We start from the raw sequence: 22,456 nt of genomic DNA, 5'->3' as shown, positions 1-22,456 counted from the left end.
CAATATCAAAGCAGGATCCTCTGGTTGTTGGGGCAGGAGCATAAGAACATATCAATAGCCATACTGGGTCAGACCAATGGTCCATCTAGTCCTGCATCCTGCCTTCAGCAGTGGCCAATCCAGGTCAAAAGTGCCTGACAGAAACCCAATTAGTAGCATCATTTCATGCTACCAATCCCATGGCAAGCAGTGGCTTACCCCATGTCCATCTCAATCACAGACTATGGACTTTTACTCCAGGAACTTGTTGTAACCCCTTGGGTTAAAACTATTTTAAAAAATGTTTAAATTTACTAAACTTTGGAAAAGTTTTGATTGTGGAGCACTGCTGAGACAAGCAAGCATATGCCTGCTGGTTGCCCTGGTTACCAAGGTTAACATTCTAAAAGCTGCTGTTGCTGTATCTAGTAGTTAGGTAGGTGCTTTGATACAGGACAGATGTGTGTTATTGTGTGTAAAGTGAAAATTAAGTACTTTTAGAGGAAACTAGTTCTGAATGGATATGTGAGTGTGGATGAGAGGGGTATAGTTAAATTACTGGGCCCTGTGGATTTCTGGCCTAAGGTTGTTTAAGTGGGGAGGGAGTGGTGATGGAGTGAAGATATATGCAAATGTGTGCAATGGTTTATGGGGAGGGAGTGGTGATGGAGTGAAGATATATGCAAATGTGTGCAATGGTTTATAAAGAAAAGCTGCTAATTTATAGTGTCATGAGTTTGGATGACTGGTGAAGCTAAAGTTAATACAAATTTTAATGTACATGTTGGCAAAAAAATGCAAGTGGAGATAGTAATAGGACAATTGTTGTAGGTTGGGAATAGAGTAGGGATCTGTGCTTATTTGTTTATTTTGAAATAATAGAGAACACAAAAAGGTCACATGTTAAGGCAGAACTCTTTTAGAAGGGTGCATGCATTCAGGAAGAGAGTTTTTGTTGTTGAGTTATTTAAAGAATGAACAGTAAAGGAGAAGACAACCCATTGTCCAGAAGTTGAAGTCGGCCTACAAAAGTAAAAAAAAAGATCCAGGAAACTGTTCTACAGACTGTGATTCCTACATCAGAGACTGAGACATATGAAGAAAAGAATGGTATAAAGATTGGAAGGAATATGATATATACTTACCTGTTTCTGGGCTTGACCCTGAGGGTGGTCCTGGAAAACAACATTGTTACACAAAGAATCAGTTATGGGGAAAATTAAACATAAAAGTTATTCTATATGGTTCTAACCTGATAGATAAGAAAAATAGGTATTTATCTGATATATTGGTATAATCCGAGCATGATATGTTGTTTGTGTTAAGAGAGCTCTGTAAAAGGGGAAAAGCTGCTGTTAAGTTGTTTAAATGCTTATAATTAAAATTTATATTTATTATTGTTAAACTCTCTGGTTGGTGTCATTTTGGGGAAACCATCATTGTAATACCTTGATCTGCCACCAAGGGGCTTACGTTGTCTAAGGGGGTGTTTTACTAAAGCTTAGCTCGTTATCTGCAGCAGGGCCCATAGGAATAAAATGGGCCCTGCTGTAGATAATTCAAGCTTTAGTAGTAGACCCCCTAAATGTTTTTTAAACCTAGATATGCTAACCACCATTAACACATCGTTCGGCAATGAGTTCCAGAGCTTAACTATTCTTTGAGTGAAATAATATTTCCTTCTATTTGTTTTAAAAGTATTTTCATTCAATTTCATTGAGTGTCCCATGGTCTTTGTACTATATTGAACGAGTGAAAAATTGATTAACCTCCACCCATTCCACACCACTCAGGATTTTGTAGATCTCAATCATATCCCCTTCAGCCATCTCTTATCCTAACATCTTTAGCCTTTTCTCATATGAAAGCAGTTCCATCCTCTCTATCATTTTGGTCATTTTTCTTTGAACCTTTTCTAATTTCACTATATCTTTTTTGAGATACCCTACTCATTCCTATTCCTCATGGCTCCTGATAAGGCCGCAATGACCTCTAGCGATAGTCTCACTTTTACTGTTTACTTATGCAGACAGAGAGCCACACATGCCTGACGAAGCCCACAGAGAATAGAGGCAAATTGAAGGGGAAGAAGACTGCAAAGTGTTGTCCTCAAGCTCTGAATTTCTCAGTGACTTACACAACCATCAACAGAAGTTTGCTCTCAATATAAAAAGTTCTCTTGTCAGTCATTTCCACCACATAATCTATTTTAGTGTAGCTCACATTAAAAGAAAAGCACATCATTACCCCCTATTACCAGGACACCTGAATCAACCACTCACAATGAGTAGGAAGGACCAAGCCCACAAACTCTAGTCAAATAAGCCATCTGCAAAAGTAAAAAGAACAGAGATATATAAAGGATATATATGATGCCACATCACACTTTGATTTTACCTCTCATACCTTGATCATTAACCAGAATGTATCTAATGTTATCACCACAAACTAAGATATGGTCCTCACCATCCCAAAGTCCTTACCCTACACCTTCATTATTGCCTCATGAAATGGAGGGGAAGGAGAGAAACCTTAGGAATCCTTAAGTATTATGATTATAATTACCCACAATTTACAAATAGTGTGTCACAGCCAATGTTGTTTATTTCCCTTCAACATGACTCAGGCCCTACCCAAAGGCTCAGGTGTCATGAAGGTAGCGCCTAATAATATAGGAAGTGTTCAACAGCGTTGCTGTCTGAAATTTAGCTATTGCAATTTGTTTCAGTTTTAGATAGTCCAAATTTTTCTGAGTCTTTATCCTTTTCCAACTAGTGCCTGAATGAAAATTGATACCACTATTGATTTCTTTTTCCAAATTTTCATAACTACTGTTACAAATCTGGGTGCTTTGTGACCATTTAAAATTCTTTATCTTCCATATTACTGTCTCTTGGAATGGCTATATCAATAAACTAAACATGATATTCTTCAATGACAGTAAAACTGAGGTGTTATTTTTTTTAGGTGTTGGTTAGTCTGGATTAACCAACACCTTAAATGTTTTGCTTGATTTTTTTCTCTTTATCTATAATTTCTTGTTTCTAGTAATTCTTATTATCAAACTTCAAGACTGAAAGGCTGAAGGCAGAGGAACCACCACATGTTGCGGGCATCCGTCTCCTTGTGGCAATGCATCTACTTAGGGGTTCATGGTTCATGATGAGTAAGAAGTGGCATCTCAGTAAATAATACTGGAATTTCTCCAATGCTCATTTGACAGATAGGGCTTCCTTTTCAATCATGGCATAGTTTTTCTCCTAGGAAACAGCTTATGGCTAATGTAAGCCACAGGACGTTCTTTGCCCTCCACTTCTTGGACTAGGAATGCCCCAAATCTGACATTTGATGCACCCATCTACACCATGAAGGGCCGGTTGAAGTCTGGGCTGAACAGCACCTGCTCCAAACAGATGGAAAGCAGTATCTAGTTCTGACGTCCATTGCACCTTCTCAGGGGCTTTCTTCTGCAGGAGGTGGGTCAGGGGTTCTGCCTTCTCAGCAAATCCTGGGATAAATCTTCAGTAAAACTCAATGAGCCTCAGGAAGGCATGCACCTGCTTCTTGGTCTGGGGCACCAGCACCTATGTAATCACTTCTACCTTCCAGACCTGGGAGCCTCACTTGTCCCTCCTCTACCTTCCAGACCTGGGGGCCTCACTTGTCCCTGCTCAACTAAGCACCCTAGGTATTGGACCTCTTGGTCCTCCTAGGAAGCACTTTTTAGGATTTGTAGTCAACCCACCGGTCTATAAATTATCCAGTACTGATGAGTAAACAAATGGAATCCCTTCTAAAGTAGAGGATTGTGAGGTTCCTCAAATCAACTGGGCTGCAAGACCCAAAGCAGCATGGTTTCACTAGAGACAGGTTTTGTCAGAAAAATCTGATTGATGTCTTTGACTGGGTGACCAAACAGTTGGGCATGGGAGGGGCACTAGATGTGGTGTACTTGGATTTTAGCAAAGCTTTTGAAACAATTCTGCACAGGCAACTGATAAATAAACTGAGTGTTTTCGGTAAGGGGCCTAAAATGACTGACTGTGTGCAATTCTGGACACCACACTTACAAAAAGATATAAACAGGATGGATTCGGTCCAGTGGGCAGTTACAAAATTGATTAGTGGACTCTGTCATAAAGAGTGTGAGGAAAAACAAAATGAAAAGGGAAATGACCAAAGGAGTGCTAACCAAGAGATATTTATCAAAAATGTCACATAGATCAACTAAGAAGATATACAGTCTATAGGGATCTATAAAATGATATCAAGACTCAATATCATTTTTATATATCCCTATGGACTGTATATCTTCTTAGTTGGTCTTTGTATGTGATATTTATAATAAATATCCCTTGGTTGACACTTTTTTGGTCATTCCCCTTTTCATTTTGGTTTTCCTCATTTGGTTTTGGAAAAGGGTTACTTTAGTTTTTTTATCAAAAGCGTATGGGGACAGACTTATGGACCTCAATATGTATAATTCTGGAAGAAAGGAGGGAGAGAGGGGATATGAAAAAAATGTTTAAATACCTCCATGGCATTAATTTACAGGAGGTGAGTATTTTTCAACTGAAGGAAAACTCTAGTATGAGAGGGCATAGGATGATGTTAAAAGGTTATAGGCTCGGGAGTAATCTGAGAAAATACTTTTTCTCAGAAAGGGTGCTTGACGCATGGAATAGCCTCCCAGTGGAGGTTGTCAATACAAGGACTATGTCTGAATTAAAGAAAACATTGGACAGGAAAGGGAGGTCTCTTAGGGAAAAGGAAGAGATAGTAGTTACTGAGGATGGGCAGACTGGATGGGCCCTTATCTGCCATAATATTTCTATGTTTCTATAAGATAGGTCCTCTAGTCTTTACTATAGATAAGGATGTTGTCCAGTTAGCCAGCCATGGTCAACAAGGTGTTGAAGGTAGCTGGAGCTCCATGAAGGCAAACAGTATGTACCGGAGTAGGGTGTCCCAGTTCTTCCCATCCTCAGCCACAAACTTCCTCAGCATTTGCTTGAGAGTCATATTAAAGATTTTCTCCAGACCATTTGTCTGTGGATGATTCACCGACGTCTGCAAGGTCTTTACTTTTAGCAGGAAATACACTTGCTTCATGATTCACAACATAAAAGTGGTGCCCTGGTCAGTCAGTATCTCAGCAGGGATCCCCAAATGAGAGAAGACTCCCTGTAGAGCATTGGTCTCAGTGGTGCTCTTCATAGTACGATGACCTCTGAATAGCACATGACATAATCCAAAATGACTAAAATGTACTTGTTATCATGTGTTGCTCATTTCAGTGGCCCCATGAAGTCCACAACACCTGGTCAAATTGGGTATCGATGATAAACATGAGCACAAGAGGGGCAGGTGTAACCCTTGCAGGGCTATTTATCTGGCAGATTGGGCAGGACTGACAGAAAAGGACTATTTGTTTAAACACACTGGGCCAGAAAAACCGGGCCAAGATACATTCCTGGGTTTTCTCCTCCCCCAAATGACCCCCTAATAGGTGACTATAGGCTAATTGCATGACCTGCCTGTGATAAGAATGAGACTCGCAACTAGTCTATTTTCTTCCCCTCCAGGGTTCCCTTGGTCATCCTATATAATAAATCATTCTTTACTATGAAATATGGGGGTGCTACCTTAGAGAGGTCCTGACTGCCCACAGAGTTTCCATCTAACATTATAACTTTGGTCCAGGCTTGTCTAAAGGATTTGTCCTTGACCTGAACCCTCTTAAAATCTCCCAGGGTCCCTTTCTCACTTCACTCAGGCAGATTATCCAAAGGGTCTGGGGTGTCCAGTCCATCTTCTCCTGACCATGAGTCCTCCCCAACTGCAGCCCCTAAGTTCAGTGGGCATCACAGAGTTTCCAACCACCACTGTCAGTTGGGTTTAGGCAACTTCGGGTTCTCTGTAGAGAATTTGGGGGTCCTCTAATGGGAAAATCTTGGGGAAATACTCCTCCTTCTTCTTTGGGCCAGCAGCTAGCTGAGCTCAGACAGTTCCAAATTTTGGGAAATTCTGGCCCAAGACAACTGGGTAGGGAAGCCACGGTAAGCCAGCCACTTCCAGTTGAGCTTGCCTGACTGAGGTCTTGAGGCATACCTGAGCTGTAGGATACTGTCTTTGTTCCCCATGCACACATAATAATGTTACAGTCCACTCATAGTTCACTTGCAGTTGAATAACTATTTCTCTCTGAATGAGGGTCTTGACACTGCCAGAGTCTATTAGTATCTGGTAGGGGTTCCCATTCAGTTCAACTTCCATCACACAGTTCCTCCTCCTGCTTCAGCTGCTTCCACAGCACTTTCTGGCATGAATTTAGGGTGCCACTTCTCTCACTATTTCATGGATTGAGGTAGCCCCTCCAGGAACTGTTCAAGTAGACTCTTGTTATCTCCAGGCCAGTCTTTCCCTCTGATTGCAGCCACCTCCAGGCCACTTCTTTGAGTAGGTAAAATAAACTTCAGGGATTCTCTTTTACTTGTAGAGAGCCCTTTCAAAATCATTGCCGAGAGACTTTGGGTGTGCAGCCTGCTCTCTCCAGAATGACAGCCTTCACTTTTGCATAAGTGGCTATCACTGTTGAGTTGACATCCTGAAAGGTAGTCTGGCTGCTACCAGTTAAAGGTTCCCTAAACAAGCAGTCCATGACACTTCTGGCCAACCCAATAAGCAAGCAGTCCTCAAAGTATGACATAAAATAGTCTGGGTCATTTTCCAGTACCATTTTTTTTAGTACCAGAACCGGGGAAGTGGCTTGTAGCTTTGGTGCCTACAAGGCTAGGGCCACCTGGCCCAGAGAGCACTGTTGCAACTTTACAAACTTCTGCAAGATTTGTTGCTGCAACTGCTGCTGCTGCTCTTTCTGCTGTTGTTCAAAGTAAATTTGCATAAATTGCTGCTGCTGCTGCTGCTATTGTTGCTCACACTGAGCTTGCATGAACTGCTGCTGCTGCTGCTGCTGCTGCTGCTGTTGTTGTTGCTGCTGCTGCTGTTGCCTTTCCAATAGGGTCTGGTTCTGTTTCTTCATGTTTTCCGTACACCTGCGGTGCGCACTGCTTCAGGATCAAAACAAAATAAAATCTGTCTCTCTACCTCTTACTAGACTCTTTAAAGGTTCTTTTTCTCTTAGGACAGAGCTAACCTCTTTAGTTCATTGGTCCTGCATGGTAGTCCAACAAGGCCCAGAGCCCCAGAAGCTAAAGATTCTGGTGTCTTCTGGCAGGTCATGCTCAGATTCCACCACTACTACAATATGTGATACCATGAGCAAGGGCAGGCCGAGGGACCAGGTAATATATGCCACATACACTCAATAAGTTATGGTGAAAAGAAATAGTATTTTATTAAAGGTAACCAGGAAGTGCTCCTGTTCACTTTACAGGAGGGGAGAAAGCAATATTGAAAACTAAGTCTGTAAATGCAACAATGTCTTTGGGTGACCTGTTCCTGCAGGGACATGGTATATATGAATGTCTTTCTCTCAGTGGCAATTCTCACTGGTCTCTGAATTCAGAGTTACCAGCACAGTCGCTAGCAGGCACACAAGGCTGGCCTGCAGCCAGTCAGGTCAAAGCTCAAACTCTTCAAGCTTCCAAGCTGAACTTGGCCTACCTGTACATAGTGATTGCAGTTTCTAGCTTCGGGGTAAAGGCATCTGCAGTGAATGTTGCTGCTTCCCTCTGGTCCTCCTTAACCGGGCTTTGACCTGGCCTTTTATTCTTCCTGGGTCATTTATTTTTGTTACATTTGTACCCTGCGCTTTCCCACTCATGGCAGGCTCAATGCGGCAGGCGATGGAGGGTTAAGTGACTTGCCCAGAGTCACAGGGAGCTGCCTGTGCTGGGAATTGAACTCAGTTCCTCAGTTCCCCACCAAAGTCCATCACCCTAACCACTAGGCCACTCCTCCACTCCATGCCCTCCTTGCTCCACCCTCCTATCTCACTTCCCCCTTGGGCAGGACTAGGCTTCTAAGTAGACCTAACTCTGTGAGGGAGTGTTTTTAAGGGGAGGTGGCAACATTCCAAAAACTCCCTCACAAGCAGTTATGAGTACAATTGACAGTATTCTAAAAACTTAGCATGTAACTGCTTGGTTTGCCCTTGCCCTGCCCATTCCTCTCCTATGTACCTCTCAGTTGTGCACTATAACATTTTGGCACTAATTATGGAATAGCATCTAAGTAAGTGCAATTATGCACATAACTCCAAATTAGTGCCAATTAGTCTCCAATAATCTCCAATTATTGCTTGTGAGTGTCAATTCGCACCTGAGGCAATTAACTTAAGCATGTAACTGGCACTATTCTATGAGCTGCACATACCATTTTGTGCACTAATCCTCAGATTCTATATATGGTGCTTTGAGTTGTGTGCGTAAATTTGGGCAATCAGTACCGATAATTGGGCAATAACAAGCAATTATCAGCACTAATTGGCACTTTATGCATTTATTTATTTTGAATACTTCTAACCCACCTATACACTAAGTAGTTTCCATAAAAACACACATATCAAAATGCAAAATAACGATAATATAAATAAATCTTTATTAACATACAACATAAAGAGCTGCTGTCACAGATTTTGGAACCCTACATTGCCATCAGAAAAAAGCTTGTACAAAAAGCTGTGTTTTCAACATTTTCTTAAATTGCTGGAGACCAGGACCTATACGTAACTGGCCAGGCGAAGGTATCTGCAATTGAAAAGGCTAATATGCATGCAACCTTTTAAGCGTCTTCTATAAAGAGGTGCATGTAAATTCTAGAACATGGACCCAAAAAGGGAGGCACATGGGCAGGTTGTGGCATTCCTGCAATTTATGCACATTCTCATAGAATTAGGGGATCCAAATCAACTCATGGGGATTTCTACCAGGTTTGCGCTGGTGTAATGATCACATCTAAATATAGTCACGGGTCCCGAGGTTAAGCGCTATTCTATAAACCGTACCTAACTTTAAGTGCTGTTTATAAGCGCTAATTTTTTTGAGGTTTGTAAGCACTTTTTTTATGCCAATTATTTTTAGGTGCCATTTATAGAATCTAGTCCTAAGCATTAAAATATGCACACAAGATTATAGAATGAGAGGATTAGTGTGCATTCTGGCCTTTACTGCATAGATCCTTAAAAGTTTAAGCAGTATCATACTCTGACTCTTCATTTAACTGTCAAACAATATAGGATTTTTCACTTTTACCTCTTTAAAATGTTTATTTCACCTGAAAGTGTACAATTCATTATGTCTGGCACTATATAGATGATATTCAAAGCTATTTATCTAGGTAGCAGGTGCTGCTACCTGTATAAGCAGCACTGTCCAGCGCCAAACCAAGGGCCCCTTTTACTAAGCCACACATTATAGGCACCTACATGCACCCAACATGCACCAAAATGGACTTACCGCCCGACTACCATATGGCTCTTGCAGCAATTTCATTTTTGGCGTGTGACCACTACACGCGTCTGAAACATAATTTTTATTTTCGGACACATGTAGCAATTGCCCTAATTACTTATTATCACCCTACAGGTCCTTACCGCCCAAATTCCTTACCGCTAGGTCTATGGCTTGCGGTCAGGTCAGAGGCCAAAAATGGACGTGAGATAACTTTGATTTTGCCGCACGTCCGTTTTCGGGGAAAAAAAGAGGCTTTGTTTACAGGCGTGATGAAAAATGATTCTGCACACACCAAAAACCCACGCTTACACTACCGCAAGCCACTTTCCAGTGTGCCTTTGTAAAAGGACCCCCAAACTTTTAGTGACATTGTTATGAATAATCCTGCAAAAACTAATTGTCACTCCAATGCTATCTGGATAGTGAAAGGAGATCCATGGGCAAACCAAGGGTGGTCCTTCCAGTTATCCAGTGAGTGGTGATTGATATTCATTCGTCGAACTGGATAACTCTCCAAATACAGATAGGACAGCAATAAGGGCTCCATATCACTGATATCCAGATAATATTATTGGTCAGCACTGATTCCATCTATTCATCTCTGACCACTATCCAGATTTAATTTGTCCATAGTAGCTGGCATTTTAAAAAATTCTGATCACCCCAGCTGAATACTGGAAGGTATATTTTTAGAAAAGTTTACAAAGATTTCAGTTATATAAAACCACTGCCTTTAACACTGCTGTTTTTAGATTTCCTTGGCTTTAATCATATGTCGGCAGCTTGTACTATTTAATATTGAATTCACATACAAGCTTCATATTTTAAATCACTGCAAATATGGAAATTTTCATGGAAAATTTGCAGATTAGTTTCCTGTAAGCAGTTGTCATATCAGAATCTCCTGCTAGAGTGTGAGTTATCCTTTTCCACTTGTGACTGACACTTAACCTATCCATATTTCTGGGAATAGCTTAGAAAGCTGTTTAGTACTAAAATTTATCTCTTCAGATTTCAGGCAAATAATATTTTGAAGTGTAGACAAAGCATGGAATGTTATAAGAGCAGCCGCTGTCCTAGACATGTTTTCTACTCATATTAGCATTCTATGATTGATTTTCAAGCTGGTATTTGATTAGGGAGAGCAGTTGAAACTAATGCAAAGATGACTATTAAAAAATCACTGTCACTGTGTAACAGATTACAGAACATGAAATGAAAAACATTCTAAATCCCTGCTTGGCCTGGCCTGGATATTCAATACTGTAATTTATTCACTGGACCAGAGTCAAATTTTAGACATTTCTGAACCCTGCAATGTATGAGCAGGACAAAAGGACAACTCTATTTGGTTTTATCACCTAATGACATGGTTTATATATATATATATATATATATATATATATATATATATATATATATATATTTGTTGTTGTTTTTTTTAACTAATGAGACAACTCTTTGTAGTACTGGCAGTGTAGAAAAGCTGATAGCTTCCAGAAACGAGTTCATTCTTTATCTTTGGTCGAATTCTTTAACATGAAACTGCTGGTTGTTTTTAATCACTTATTACTTAGAAATGCAAACAAACATTGAATGCATCAATTTGAGGTGTTAAAAATAATTCATAATGATTCCAAGAATCAGAGCTTGGTTTTAAGTGTTGGATGGAATGGCTGGATTTTTTTTTAATACATTATGATGCTCATCTACAAACAATAGCTGCATTTATTGGGTTGCTGTATGCATGCTTATAGCACTTATAATTGAAGATGATTATGGTTAATGACTCTAATAATGTGCACTTTCAAACCAGCAGGACAGTGTAATTTGTATCAAACCTATTCAGTATCTCTTCAGGCATTTTGCCTAGTTTAATCTCAGCCTAGCACTCATGGCAGAGGGAATCTCTGGAAGCTTCACAGCTGGCTCCAAAGGCAGATTTCATGGCTCCTTTCCAAATATACTCAGAAAACAAAACAGAGCTGCTACAGTCCTTGCATTGGTTGTACTGTTTTTTTTTAGGGTTTTTTTTAGAATTAGGTCTATAACTAGGTGTTTGGAATATGAATTATTGAAGTACACACCTACTGTATTAAACAGACTATGACATACAGAAATATGATAACTTGTATGTAGCTTAACAGTTAACTTCATATGGAAAAGCTCCATGGGTGCTTTCAATGCTCAATTAACCTCAGTGTTCAAGCTGCTGCCTATAACTTCTTTTAGGTTTCCCCAGATCTTCAGTAGCTGAGAGGAGAAGCAAGACTGAAGACATGATAGAGAAGGAAGTCTGATCCTGAGGAAACTCAAAGACCACAGCACCTACAAAACTGGTAGCTATTAGGATGAGGAAATATATTAACCTGACACAACTAGCAGGGAATCCATCCTAAATCTCATTTCCCTAACTGATCTTTTCTAACCAAATGGGATGCAGTGCTATGCAGATTTGATGCTAGGGGGTGCTCAAGGATCCAGTACATGCATAGGGACAGTGTCTATAACTAACTTCTACTATGGAAGTCACATATTTTAGGCAAGTATCTATAGCCAAGATCAATAGGGACATACAGAATTTTTCATGCATTCAAATATAATGATATATCAAAAGACCATCTCTCTCAAGCTGTTGTGAAAAAAACAATTACTGCAGCTTAGTAAAAGAACCACTTTGTACCTGAAACAATGTGTGTGTGTGTGTGTGGGGGGGGGGGGGGGGGGGGGGGGTTAAGTGACTTGCTCAGGATCACAAGAAGTGTCAGAGGAATTTGGATCCTGTCATCCCTGATTCTCAGACTGACAGTAGCAGCAGAGTAGTCAGATGACAAATTTGGGGTTGATTTATAAGCAAAATGGATGGGCATGAAAAGGTCTCATTATACCTCCCTGCCCCCTGCCTTAGTACCCCACTCCCCAACTCAACCTAAAATATAAATACCTGATCTAGTGAGGATTCCCCAGCTCTGCCAGCTGAAATCCTCCTCTAAAGGTTCTCAGAACTCCCTGCAACCAAGCTTGACAATTAGAGGCAGTGCTCCTGAGCCACTGATGCTGGCATCCCGTGCATACTTGGGTTTTGCACAGTTAGCATCAGTTAGGGGGGCCAAAGGATTTAAGCAGTGGGTCTTCAAGCCAACTTTTCATACTTGAGTTTGCAAATGTGTAATGCTTTACCTCTTGACCTGAACATTATTCAAAACCTAATTAACATCCGTAAAGCACTGAAGACACATCTCTTTAACATGACATACCATAATGATTCATAATTGTAATTCTCCACCATATGTTTCTATATATATTACTAATTGTATCTGTACTCTGAAATGGCATATGTCATGACAGAAATTGTAAGACACATTGAGCCTGCAAATAGGTGGGAAAATGTGGGATACAAATGCAATAAATAAATAAATAAATAAATAAATAAACTTTAACATTTTTATAAAATGGTTCTAAACACACTAGTAAAGGTATCAAAACAGTTTGTCATTCATTCCCATATATCACCTTTCAAACTATAGAACTTCTTAGTGACAAATATGATATAAACTCTGCAATTCTGGATAATTTGGACAATTTCGATAACTTAACAGGTATGTATTTGTTGTCATCTTCTATGTGACTGCTGCTGTGTAACTCACCTCCTCCAAAATATCTTTAAGAAATACAAATCCATTTCCTGTTTTTGTCAGCAAGAGATGTTTCAGCCAAACAGGCAACTGCAGAAGGTAGGTTTCAAGCAAGGAGGTTTAATAGACAGGAGATGAAGTGACATCAAAACGCTGAAACCAATTACGTCAGTCTGAGTTTTCCTTTCCCCATGCAGCCATCATCCCCGTATACTCAAAACAAAGCAAGCAAACCTATGAGCTGCTGCATCTACGTTATCGTTCTTTATTGTTGGTAACATTTTTATTTAATCTCACTTATATTTTCAAACATGCCAGCTTGTGTAGTATACGGATGTACACAGAGGAAGCATAAAAATGGGTTAACCTTTCATAGAGTAATTTGTTATAAATCTTAATCAGTGATCAGTTGTGGGGGGGGGGGGGGGGGGGCTGGTTACAGGGACATCCTAGCATGTGTTATATTCATGCAGAGATTTTTTTTCTCCTGGTAATGGGCCACTGAAACAGACATCATGCTAGAAGCCTAAAAAATAAGAAGGGAGAGTTAGAGCACATAGCACTAAATGATGAGGTAGATATAATACGCATATCAGAGACCTAGTAAATGAGGACAATCAATGGGACACTGTGTTAACAAGGTACAAATTGTATGGCAATGATAGAGAGGATCAAATTGGAAAGGGGGGGGGGATTGTGCTATATGTTAAAGAGAGAATTGAGTCAAATAAAATAAACATTCCACATGAAACAGATAGCAGCATGGAATCATTATGGACAGAAATTCCATCTGTGAATGGAAGGAGTGCTCTTGTAGTGCTGTACTACTGTCCGCCAGGACAGAACGAACAGACAGATGAAGAAATGTTTACAGAGATTAGGAAAGCTGGCAAATTGGGCAACACAATAATAATGGGTGATTTCAATTATCCTGATATTGACTGGATAATTGTTACATCAGGGACTGCCAGGGGAATACAATTTCTAGATGTAATACGTAGAGGAGTGTGGTAGCCGTGTTAGTCCACTCTTAAGGTTATCAATAGAAATCAAACAAAATAAAACATGGAAAAAAAAATAAGATGATACCTTTTTAATGGGACATAACTTAATACATTTCTTGATTAGCTTTCAAAGGTTGCCCTTCTTCGTCAGATCGGAAATAAGCAAATGTGCTAGCTGACAGTGTATATAAGTGAAAACATTCAAGCATTACTATGACAGTCTGACAGGGTGGGAGGATGGGGGTGGGTAGGAGGTATGCATGGGGACATCAAAACATATCATTGATATTCTAACAGGATGGGTGTGGATAGGTGAGGGGTGGAGTGATCAACAGAGACATACAGCTTTATGGTTTATAATGGGTTAGGAACCCCAGATCCTTGTTAAGTCCTTTCTGTTGGGTGTTAAAATATTCAATCATTCTGACTTCAAAGGTCTTACGTTCTTGTATAGTTTTAAAGTTACCTTTCAGTATTCTCACTGTGAAATCACTGGTACAGTGTCCTGGTTCTGTGAAGTGCTGTCCCACTGGGGTGGGGGCCCAGATGTAATAAACAACTGTTTATTGAAGCAACTGGTCCAGGAACTGATGAGAGGAGGAGCCATTTTAGATCTGGTGCTTGGTGGCAAGCAGGGCAAAGTGCAAGAGGTGGCGGTGTTGGGTCCCTGGGAAACAGTGATCATAACATGATCAAGTTTAAGCTATTATCTGGGATGAACCTGCAAAGGAAATCTACTGTAGCTGCATTTAATTTTCAAAAGGGCAACTATAATAAAATGAGGAAAATGGTTAAAAAGAAACTAAAGGATCAGCTGCTAAGGTTATGGCACTAAATCAGGCATGAACATTATTAAAAAATACCATCTTGGAAGCCCAGCCCAGATGGATTCCAAATAGTTGCAAAGCTGGAAAAAATAGAAAACGACAACCAGCATGGTTAAAATGTGAAGTAAAAGAGGCTATTACAGGCAAAAAATTGTCCTTCAAAGAATGGGGAAAGGATCCAAATGAAGAAAATAAGAAGCAACAAAAGCACTGGCAAGTCAGATGAAAAGCATTAATAAAGAAGGCTAAAATAGAATATGAAGAGAAACTTGCCGCAGAGGCTAAAACTCACAATAACAACCTTTTCAGGTTTATCAGAATGCAGAAAGCCTGCAAGGGAATCCGTGGGACCGTTAGATCACGAAACAGCAAAAGGTTAGGGCTCTTCAGCTTGGAAAAGAGACGGATGAGGGGAGATATGATTGGCATCTACAAAATCCTGAGTGGTCTACAACGAATAGAAGAAAATCGATTTTTTACTCATTCCAAAAGTACAAAGACTAGGGGACACTCGAGGAAGTTACATGGCAATACTTAAAAAAATAGGAAATATTTTTTCACTCAACAAATAGTTGATCTCTGGAACTCTTTGCTGGAGGATGTGGTAACAGTGGTTAGCGTATCTGTGTTTAAAAAACATTTGGACAAATTTCTGGAGGAAAAGTCTATAGTCTGCTATTGAGACAGACATGGGGAAGCAACTGCTTGCCCTGGGTTTGGTAGAATGGAATGTTGCTGCTAATTGGACTTCTGTCAGGTACTTGTGACCTGGCTTGGCTGTTTGGTAAACAGGATACTGGGACAGATGGACCATTGGTCTGACCCGGTATTTCTACTCTTATGTTCTTATGTTCATTCTCTTTATCATTTTGGTTGCTCTTCTTTTAACCTTTTCTAAATCCACTATCAGGCTCATTTTCGAAAGAGATGGACGTCCATCTTTCGACATAAATCGGAGTATGGACTTCCATCTCCCAGGGACGTCCAAATCGGTATAATTGAAACCTGATTTTAGACATCTCCAAATGCAGTCCGTCGCAAGGATGAGCCATAATCGAAAAAAGCAAGGATGTCCAAAAGTAAAACTTGGACGTTTTCACCCGGACGTGTTTTTGTTTATGAATAAGGCACAAAAAGGTGCCCAAAATGACCAGATGACCACCGGAGGGAATCGGGGATGACTTCCCGTTACTCCCCCAGTGGTCACTAACTCCCTCCCACCCTCAAAAAACATCTTTAAAAATATTTTGTGCCAGCCTCTATGCCAGCATCAGATGTCATACTCAGGTCCCTGGAGTAGTTTTAGTGGGTACTGCAGTGCACTTCAGACAGGTGGACCCAGGCCCATAAACCCCTACCAGTTACATTTGTGGAGGAAACAGCGAGCCCTCCAAAACCAACCACAAACCTTCTGTACCCACATATAGGTGCCCCCTTCACCTGTAAGGGCTATGGTAGTGGTGTACAGTTGTGAGTAGTGGGGGTTGGGGGGGTTTGGGGGGCTCAGCACCCAAGGGAAGGGAGCTATGTACCTTAGAGCATTTTATGAAGTCCACTGCAGTGCCCTCTAGGGTGCCCGGTTTGTGTCCTGGCATGTCAGGGGGACCAGTGCACTACAAATGCTGGCTCCTCCTATGGAGTGTTACAAGCAAAAAAATAACTTTAACTATGAAAGACTTTAAGAAATTGATTCTTTGTGTCAATGTTTTGTCTTACAGAATCAGACCTTCTTCACTTAGGAATGAACCTAAACATCCACCTCCAGGTAAGTATTTAATTGTAAATATAGAGTCTCTTAAACAGGGCCGCTGAGAGACTGGGAAAAGGCCGCCCCCGGGCCCTCTCTCCACCCCCAGGCCCTCTGCACTGACCTTAAGTGCTTCACCTTCGAAAGCACAGCAAGCAGCGGCAGACCACTCCTTCCTTCCGTGTCCCACCCTCGTGGAAGTTACGTCAGGCGAGGGCGGGACACGGAAGGAAGGAGTGGTCTGCTGCTGCTGCTTGCTGCGCTTTCGAAGGTGAGGCGCTTAAGTTCAATGCCATGGAGCGACTGAGGGCGGACGGGCGGGCCGGATTGCGGCGGCAGCGCCAGGCCCCCCCCCGGAGGCCAGGTCCAGGGAATTTTGTCCCCCCTGCCCCCCCCTCTCGTCGGCCCTGCTCTTAAACACTGTATGATATGAGGTTTGTACACTTAGTTAGTTATGTAGACCTTTCTTGAATAAGGGAAACTTTGGTCTTTCTTGAATGATGGTGCACTTGTTCTTCCAGCGTTGCTCATTTAACAGCTCCGGTAACCTGTACTTTAATTAACTCAAAGGAAATAATACCCTATTTCCCTATCCAATGGGAATTTTATATAGATTTCAATTTTAATACTGTGGCCAGAAAAATAGTTAAATCAAATAAATAAATAATTAAATCTCCCTTTAGTGAGACCTTTCTTAATACTTTTTCCCTAGCTAATGAGGAACATTTTTATATGACTTTGTCACACCTTATAATCAGCCATTCAATATATATATCACTGATATCAACAGTCTAGCAAGAGACGTCAACAACCTTTCTTAAATTCACGTTTTAACACTCACTGCTGTCAGGCTCTTACCATACACCACTGTCACCAATACCTTTATAAGCAGCAACTCAGCAAAGGACAACAGCTTTATTTAAGCCCAAATTAGAGTAGACTTTCGCTGCAATCAGGTATACTGAGGATAATAACCCTGTTCCATAGCAGGCCAGTGAAAACACACCAGATTTCTTGCACAGTCACTGTTACTAGCCACAATCACTAGTCACCAACAGGCTTTTATACAGCTTGTGGCTTATTTAAAAACTCAGGCAGGCCCTGCTGTACCCACACTATCACTCTTTCAGAGCCTTTATCAAGGGAATTTTAATTCCAGCTCAGCTTAAGTTCACAGCAACATTTAAGATGGTGTTTTAATATTGAACTATAGCTTTCTGAATTACTACCTGGTACACCAATATACATGCACACACTCTCAGAGCATCTGCCTTGCAGGACTGCTCTCTCTCTCTCTGTCACCAGCTTCTCTGATTCAGCCAAACTATACCTTATGCAGGCTCTCTGACTTATTCTCAACTCAGTTTTTCTCACATACAGGCTGCCACTCAGGTCTGCTCACTCCAGTGTCTTCAGTTCCTCTGCCCACTGTAACCAGCTTTGTTTCCCCTCGCAACAAAACTTCAGCTTGGTCATCTGACCTGTCGCCACCAATCAGGCACTAGCTTTTAGAATGTTAGCTAACTTTTACAGTTTGGAATTTATGATCAAGCTCCATCTTGAAATCCATATTTCCCATTAATGTCAATGGGGTAAATGGATTTCAACACAAAATACAATTTAAATTACACCATACTTAAATAAAAATTGTGCCAACACCCAGGTCACATTATTCTGAATTCAGACCATGTTTTATTTTTTTTTAAACCGCTTATAGGCACCATTTTACACTATTTTCACCTAAAAAACTACTAAAGTTCAACAGAATTTAAACAAATTTTCCACATATGTTAAGTAACATGTACATTCACAAACGCCGTTGTCAGAATTCCAAAATACACGACCAAAGCAGCGCAGGACGCTCCACACCTAAAATACCCAAAATAAACTATTCAAAATTAATATTAACATTTTTTTAAGGACTCAGTCCACCTAAAGAGACTCCCCCCCAGACCCCACAATCATAAAAATAAAAAATTTTAAATATTTAAGGAAGGCCCGACAAATAACACCCCCAAAAGCTCAAAATAAAACTAAATTACAGTAAGGCCCTAGGGCCTCTTACCTTGACCCACTGACATCCATCCTGGGGTCCATTAACTTCTTTAGCCCCCCGACGCTTCTTCCGTTTTTAGCCTGAAAAATACGCGAAGGCCTGGAACTCAGTCTGGGCATCTCAAAAATTATGGCCCATGCTTCGTTTTGCGGCCTACCGGAGCTCCCGAATCTTATCGCTCATGCGCCAGATCCAGCGCGCATGTGCGAGACAGGCCTGTGGCCAGTTTCCTTTCTCCCCTTCTCTCGCATTCGTGGCGGCGCGCCACTCGCACCAGCCGCGTTTTCGGCTGCTCCTGCTCCTTTCAGCCCCAGGACCTGCTCCGGTCCCAAAACGGGACCCAGAAACGCCGGAGCAAGCCTGGGGCAGCTCAAAACACTGGCCACCAATGATTAAGCCAGTCAAATGTGCTAAAAACAGCCCGAAGACATCCGGACACACAAGAGGTCAAAGAAAAACAGCGGGGCACAACAAAAGGAGCCGCAGGGAGCCAAATGGACCTGGAGCAGCCCAGGATGGTGACATGGCCACCAGAACCACCCCAGAGCCCAGGTAAGCCCTTGTAAAGGGGAAATATTATTTAATACCCCATTTACAATACATGTATTACTTTGTGTAATGAATTAAATTGTTATAGTTAAATTTAATATGAATAAAGCTGCAACTAGTTCTCGCCAACTGTGATTTTGATTATTTATGGGAATGTAAGAGCGTGGAAAGTGCAATTCTGCGAGTGCTTATATTATATTTTAATTTATTTGTATTTATTACTTTAAAGTGGACTATCATGACAGCCACACTACATTATCCACAGTAGCTTAAGCAGAGCTGCCAAATTACCCATTTCCAAGAGGGAGATTTAAGGGCAGTCCTAGCTTGTTGACAAGCCTATCACGATGTATAATGGGACCTGCAATCATAAGATAATTGCCTATGCATCTAATACTATGGCAACAGCAAATATTCAACAGTATCCTTTGTTAAAAGCAATACTGAGATTGGAGACTAAATTAAATACTGAAAATCTATGGGCCTAATATTCAGCCATAGGTGATCAACATTTTGCTGACCGCTGCCTGCGTTAAACCTGGAAATTCAATGCCAGGCTATGTCCAGGCTCCAGCATTGAATGACCGGTATAGAGAGCCAGCTAAAACACAGCTAGTTAAGTACGATATTCGGCACTTAATCAACTATGAAGAACTATGTCAACTGCATTTTATACAGTCCTATTTATGTGGTTATCTTAAGTGCCGAATATCCGACTCTGCACTGGAACATCCCCAAAAATGTTGGTTTCAGCTTGGTAAAGTGCTGCTGAAAATGCCCAGTTTTCTCAGGACAGGTGATTTAAATGGCCAAATGGCCAAGACCCTCTCCTGGTCATTTAAATCAGTGTTTCCCAAGTCTGGTCCTGGAGTACCCTTTGCCAGTCAGGTTTTCAGGATATCCACAATGAATATGCATAAGGTTGATTTGCATACACTGCCTCCATTATATGCAAATCTTTTTCATGCATATTCATTCTGGATGTCCTGAAAACCTGACTGGCAAGGGGTACTCTAGGACCGGACTTGGGAAACACTGATTTAAATCATTTTGAATATTGAGTCCTATGTTAATATGATTAAGGGTCCTATGTTCTAAGTGTTTTCCTATAGGCAAAAAATGGAAAAACACTTTAGTGACTCACGCTTAGAATGTGAGAGCACGTTTAGTACACAGGCACTTAAATATGGGGCCTTTTTACTAAGGTGCGGTGAAATCTGGGCATAATGCATTCTAATGCTGGACTTTCCTATGCCTTAAGCACAAATTTACTGTGCATTAAAGTCCAGCATTGTGGTTTTTTTTTTTCAAGTCATGTACTAGTGTTTCCATTAGCATATGGCACCCACAAAAAATAATACGGGAGCACTTACACCTTTTGTTTAGGAGGTGCTAAGTGCCCCTTTGTTAACTCAGTGTTATCCAGTAAGCAAGTGGTAATCCTAGCATGTTAGCTGGATAATGAGGGAATACCCACACTCTGCCCATGATGTACCCCCTCAAAAAAAGTGTTTTAAAAATAGGTAGCACACGCTTATCCAGGGGTTTTATATATAGTGCCTAGTGTTCCATGCCAAAATCCAAGCATCTAATATAATAATTTGTACCATCAACGTTCCATGGCTGGCTGGCTGGCTGGGTTCGTAACATCCTGACATCAGCAAGCCTCCAGCGTTCCATTCCCTCTCACTGTCTCACCCTCGCGTAAAGACGAAATGATGTCTGAGGGCGGATCAGTGAGAGGGAAGGGAACGATGGAGGCGAGCTGATGTCAGGATGTTATGAACGCAAGCAACACAAGTGAAGGCAACGGAACACTGGACATGGAGGGGAGGACAGAATCGAGGGACATCGAGGGGAGGGGAGGGCAGGGCAGAGGAGAATCGACATGGATGGGATGGGAGGAGAGGAGAGAATCACGGGACACAGATGGGAGGGCAGGGCAGAGGAGAATCGCTGGATATGGAGGGGATTGGAGGAGAGGGGAGAATCGCGGGACACAGAAGGGAGGGCTGGGCAGAGGAGAATTGCTGGACATGGAGGGGAGGCAAGGACAGAGGACAATCACTGGACATGGAGGGGAGGCCAGGGCAGAGGAGAATCGCTGGACATGGAGGGGATTGGAGGCGAGGGGAGAATCGCGGGTGTCAGGTTCTTAGGTTCAGAGCCCGCGGGGCCGGGCTCTGGAGCAAACATGAGCCCTTGGGCTGCTGACGAGGAGCGACAGCAGCAGGCAAAACCCACCAACCAACGCTGGGCAAGCACACCGGCACCAGCAGGGACTGCAGGCACTGCCCAGCGAGCCAGAACACACGGATTGGAATCCCCCGGACTGGAGGACACAGGACTGGAACACTGGACTGGAGCACACTGGATTGGAATCCCCCGGACTGGAGAACACAGGACTGGAACACTGGACTGGAGCACACTGGACTGGAGCACACTGGACTGGTCCGTACAGCTTCACCTGCACTTAGCCACTGCCCCCCAAGGGTTGAGCCCCTGGGTTCGAGTGGTTGGATGACACAGGGACCAGGATTAGAACAAGCTGAAGCAGGAGTGCTCCAGGTACTCAACTAACTGAAGTGCTCCTAAATCTTAAACTGACAAACCTAAGCCCTATCCTACCAGGGGTGCTCCTAAGCCCTGCACAACAAAGGGACTTCCTAAGCCCTAAACTAACAGAGCTGGGAACTAAACACAAAGCTAACACACGTGCTACTAAGCACCAAGCTACAAGCAGTGCTCTACAACTCTAAACTAACTAAGGTGCTCCTAGGCACCAAACAACCAGAAGTGCTCCTAGCACTAAAAGGGACACAGGGGAGCCACAAGGGAAAAACAGGGAAACTAAACCCAAGCAAAGCAGAAGTGCTTAAACACAGCAGAACCAGAAGTGCTTCCAAAGCACCAAACATCGAAGGCTTCTAAAGCCCCAAACACTGCAGGCTACTAAAGCCCCAAGCCCAGAATAGCTTCTAAAGTCACAGAAGGGGAAGCAGGGGAGCCACAAGGAAACAAGCAGGGAAGCTAACATGAATCAAAGTGCACACTGCACTAACACTAACCTGGACCTTTAGCAAAAGCAAGCAGGGAAACTAGACACAAAGTCAGAAGTGCACACTGCACCACCCTACCTAAAGCAAATGTTGCAAAGGCCCTGAAGGAAAGAACACCACTTCCTTATCAAGGCCCTCCCAGATGATGTCACACTTCCTAGACCCAGGCATACAGCACACTGAA

The 22,456-nt window shown here is 41.9% G+C and overlaps 1 long non-coding RNA gene across 1 annotated transcript in view; it reads right to left on the bottom strand.

Moving 5' to 3' along the window:
* Positions 1–1,123: 1,123 nt before the first annotated feature.
* The window catches only part of LOC115477105, a 91,680-nt gene continuing 70,347 nt past the window's right edge, over positions 1,124–22,456 (bottom strand). Inside the window, exon 3 of the long non-coding RNA XR_003943279.1 lies at positions 1,124–1,154. This is a non-coding gene — a long non-coding RNA (uncharacterized LOC115477105). The remainder of the gene's footprint in view (positions 1,155–22,456) is intronic.

This window comes from Microcaecilia unicolor, chromosome 1, assembly GCF_901765095.1.
Source record: "Microcaecilia unicolor chromosome 1, aMicUni1.1, whole genome shotgun sequence".
In the NCBI taxonomy this organism is placed as follows: domain Eukaryota; kingdom Metazoa; phylum Chordata; class Amphibia; order Gymnophiona; family Siphonopidae; genus Microcaecilia; species Microcaecilia unicolor.
Note: the sequence above shows the minus strand (reverse complement) of the source record. Positions and strands in the feature narration are given on the sequence as shown.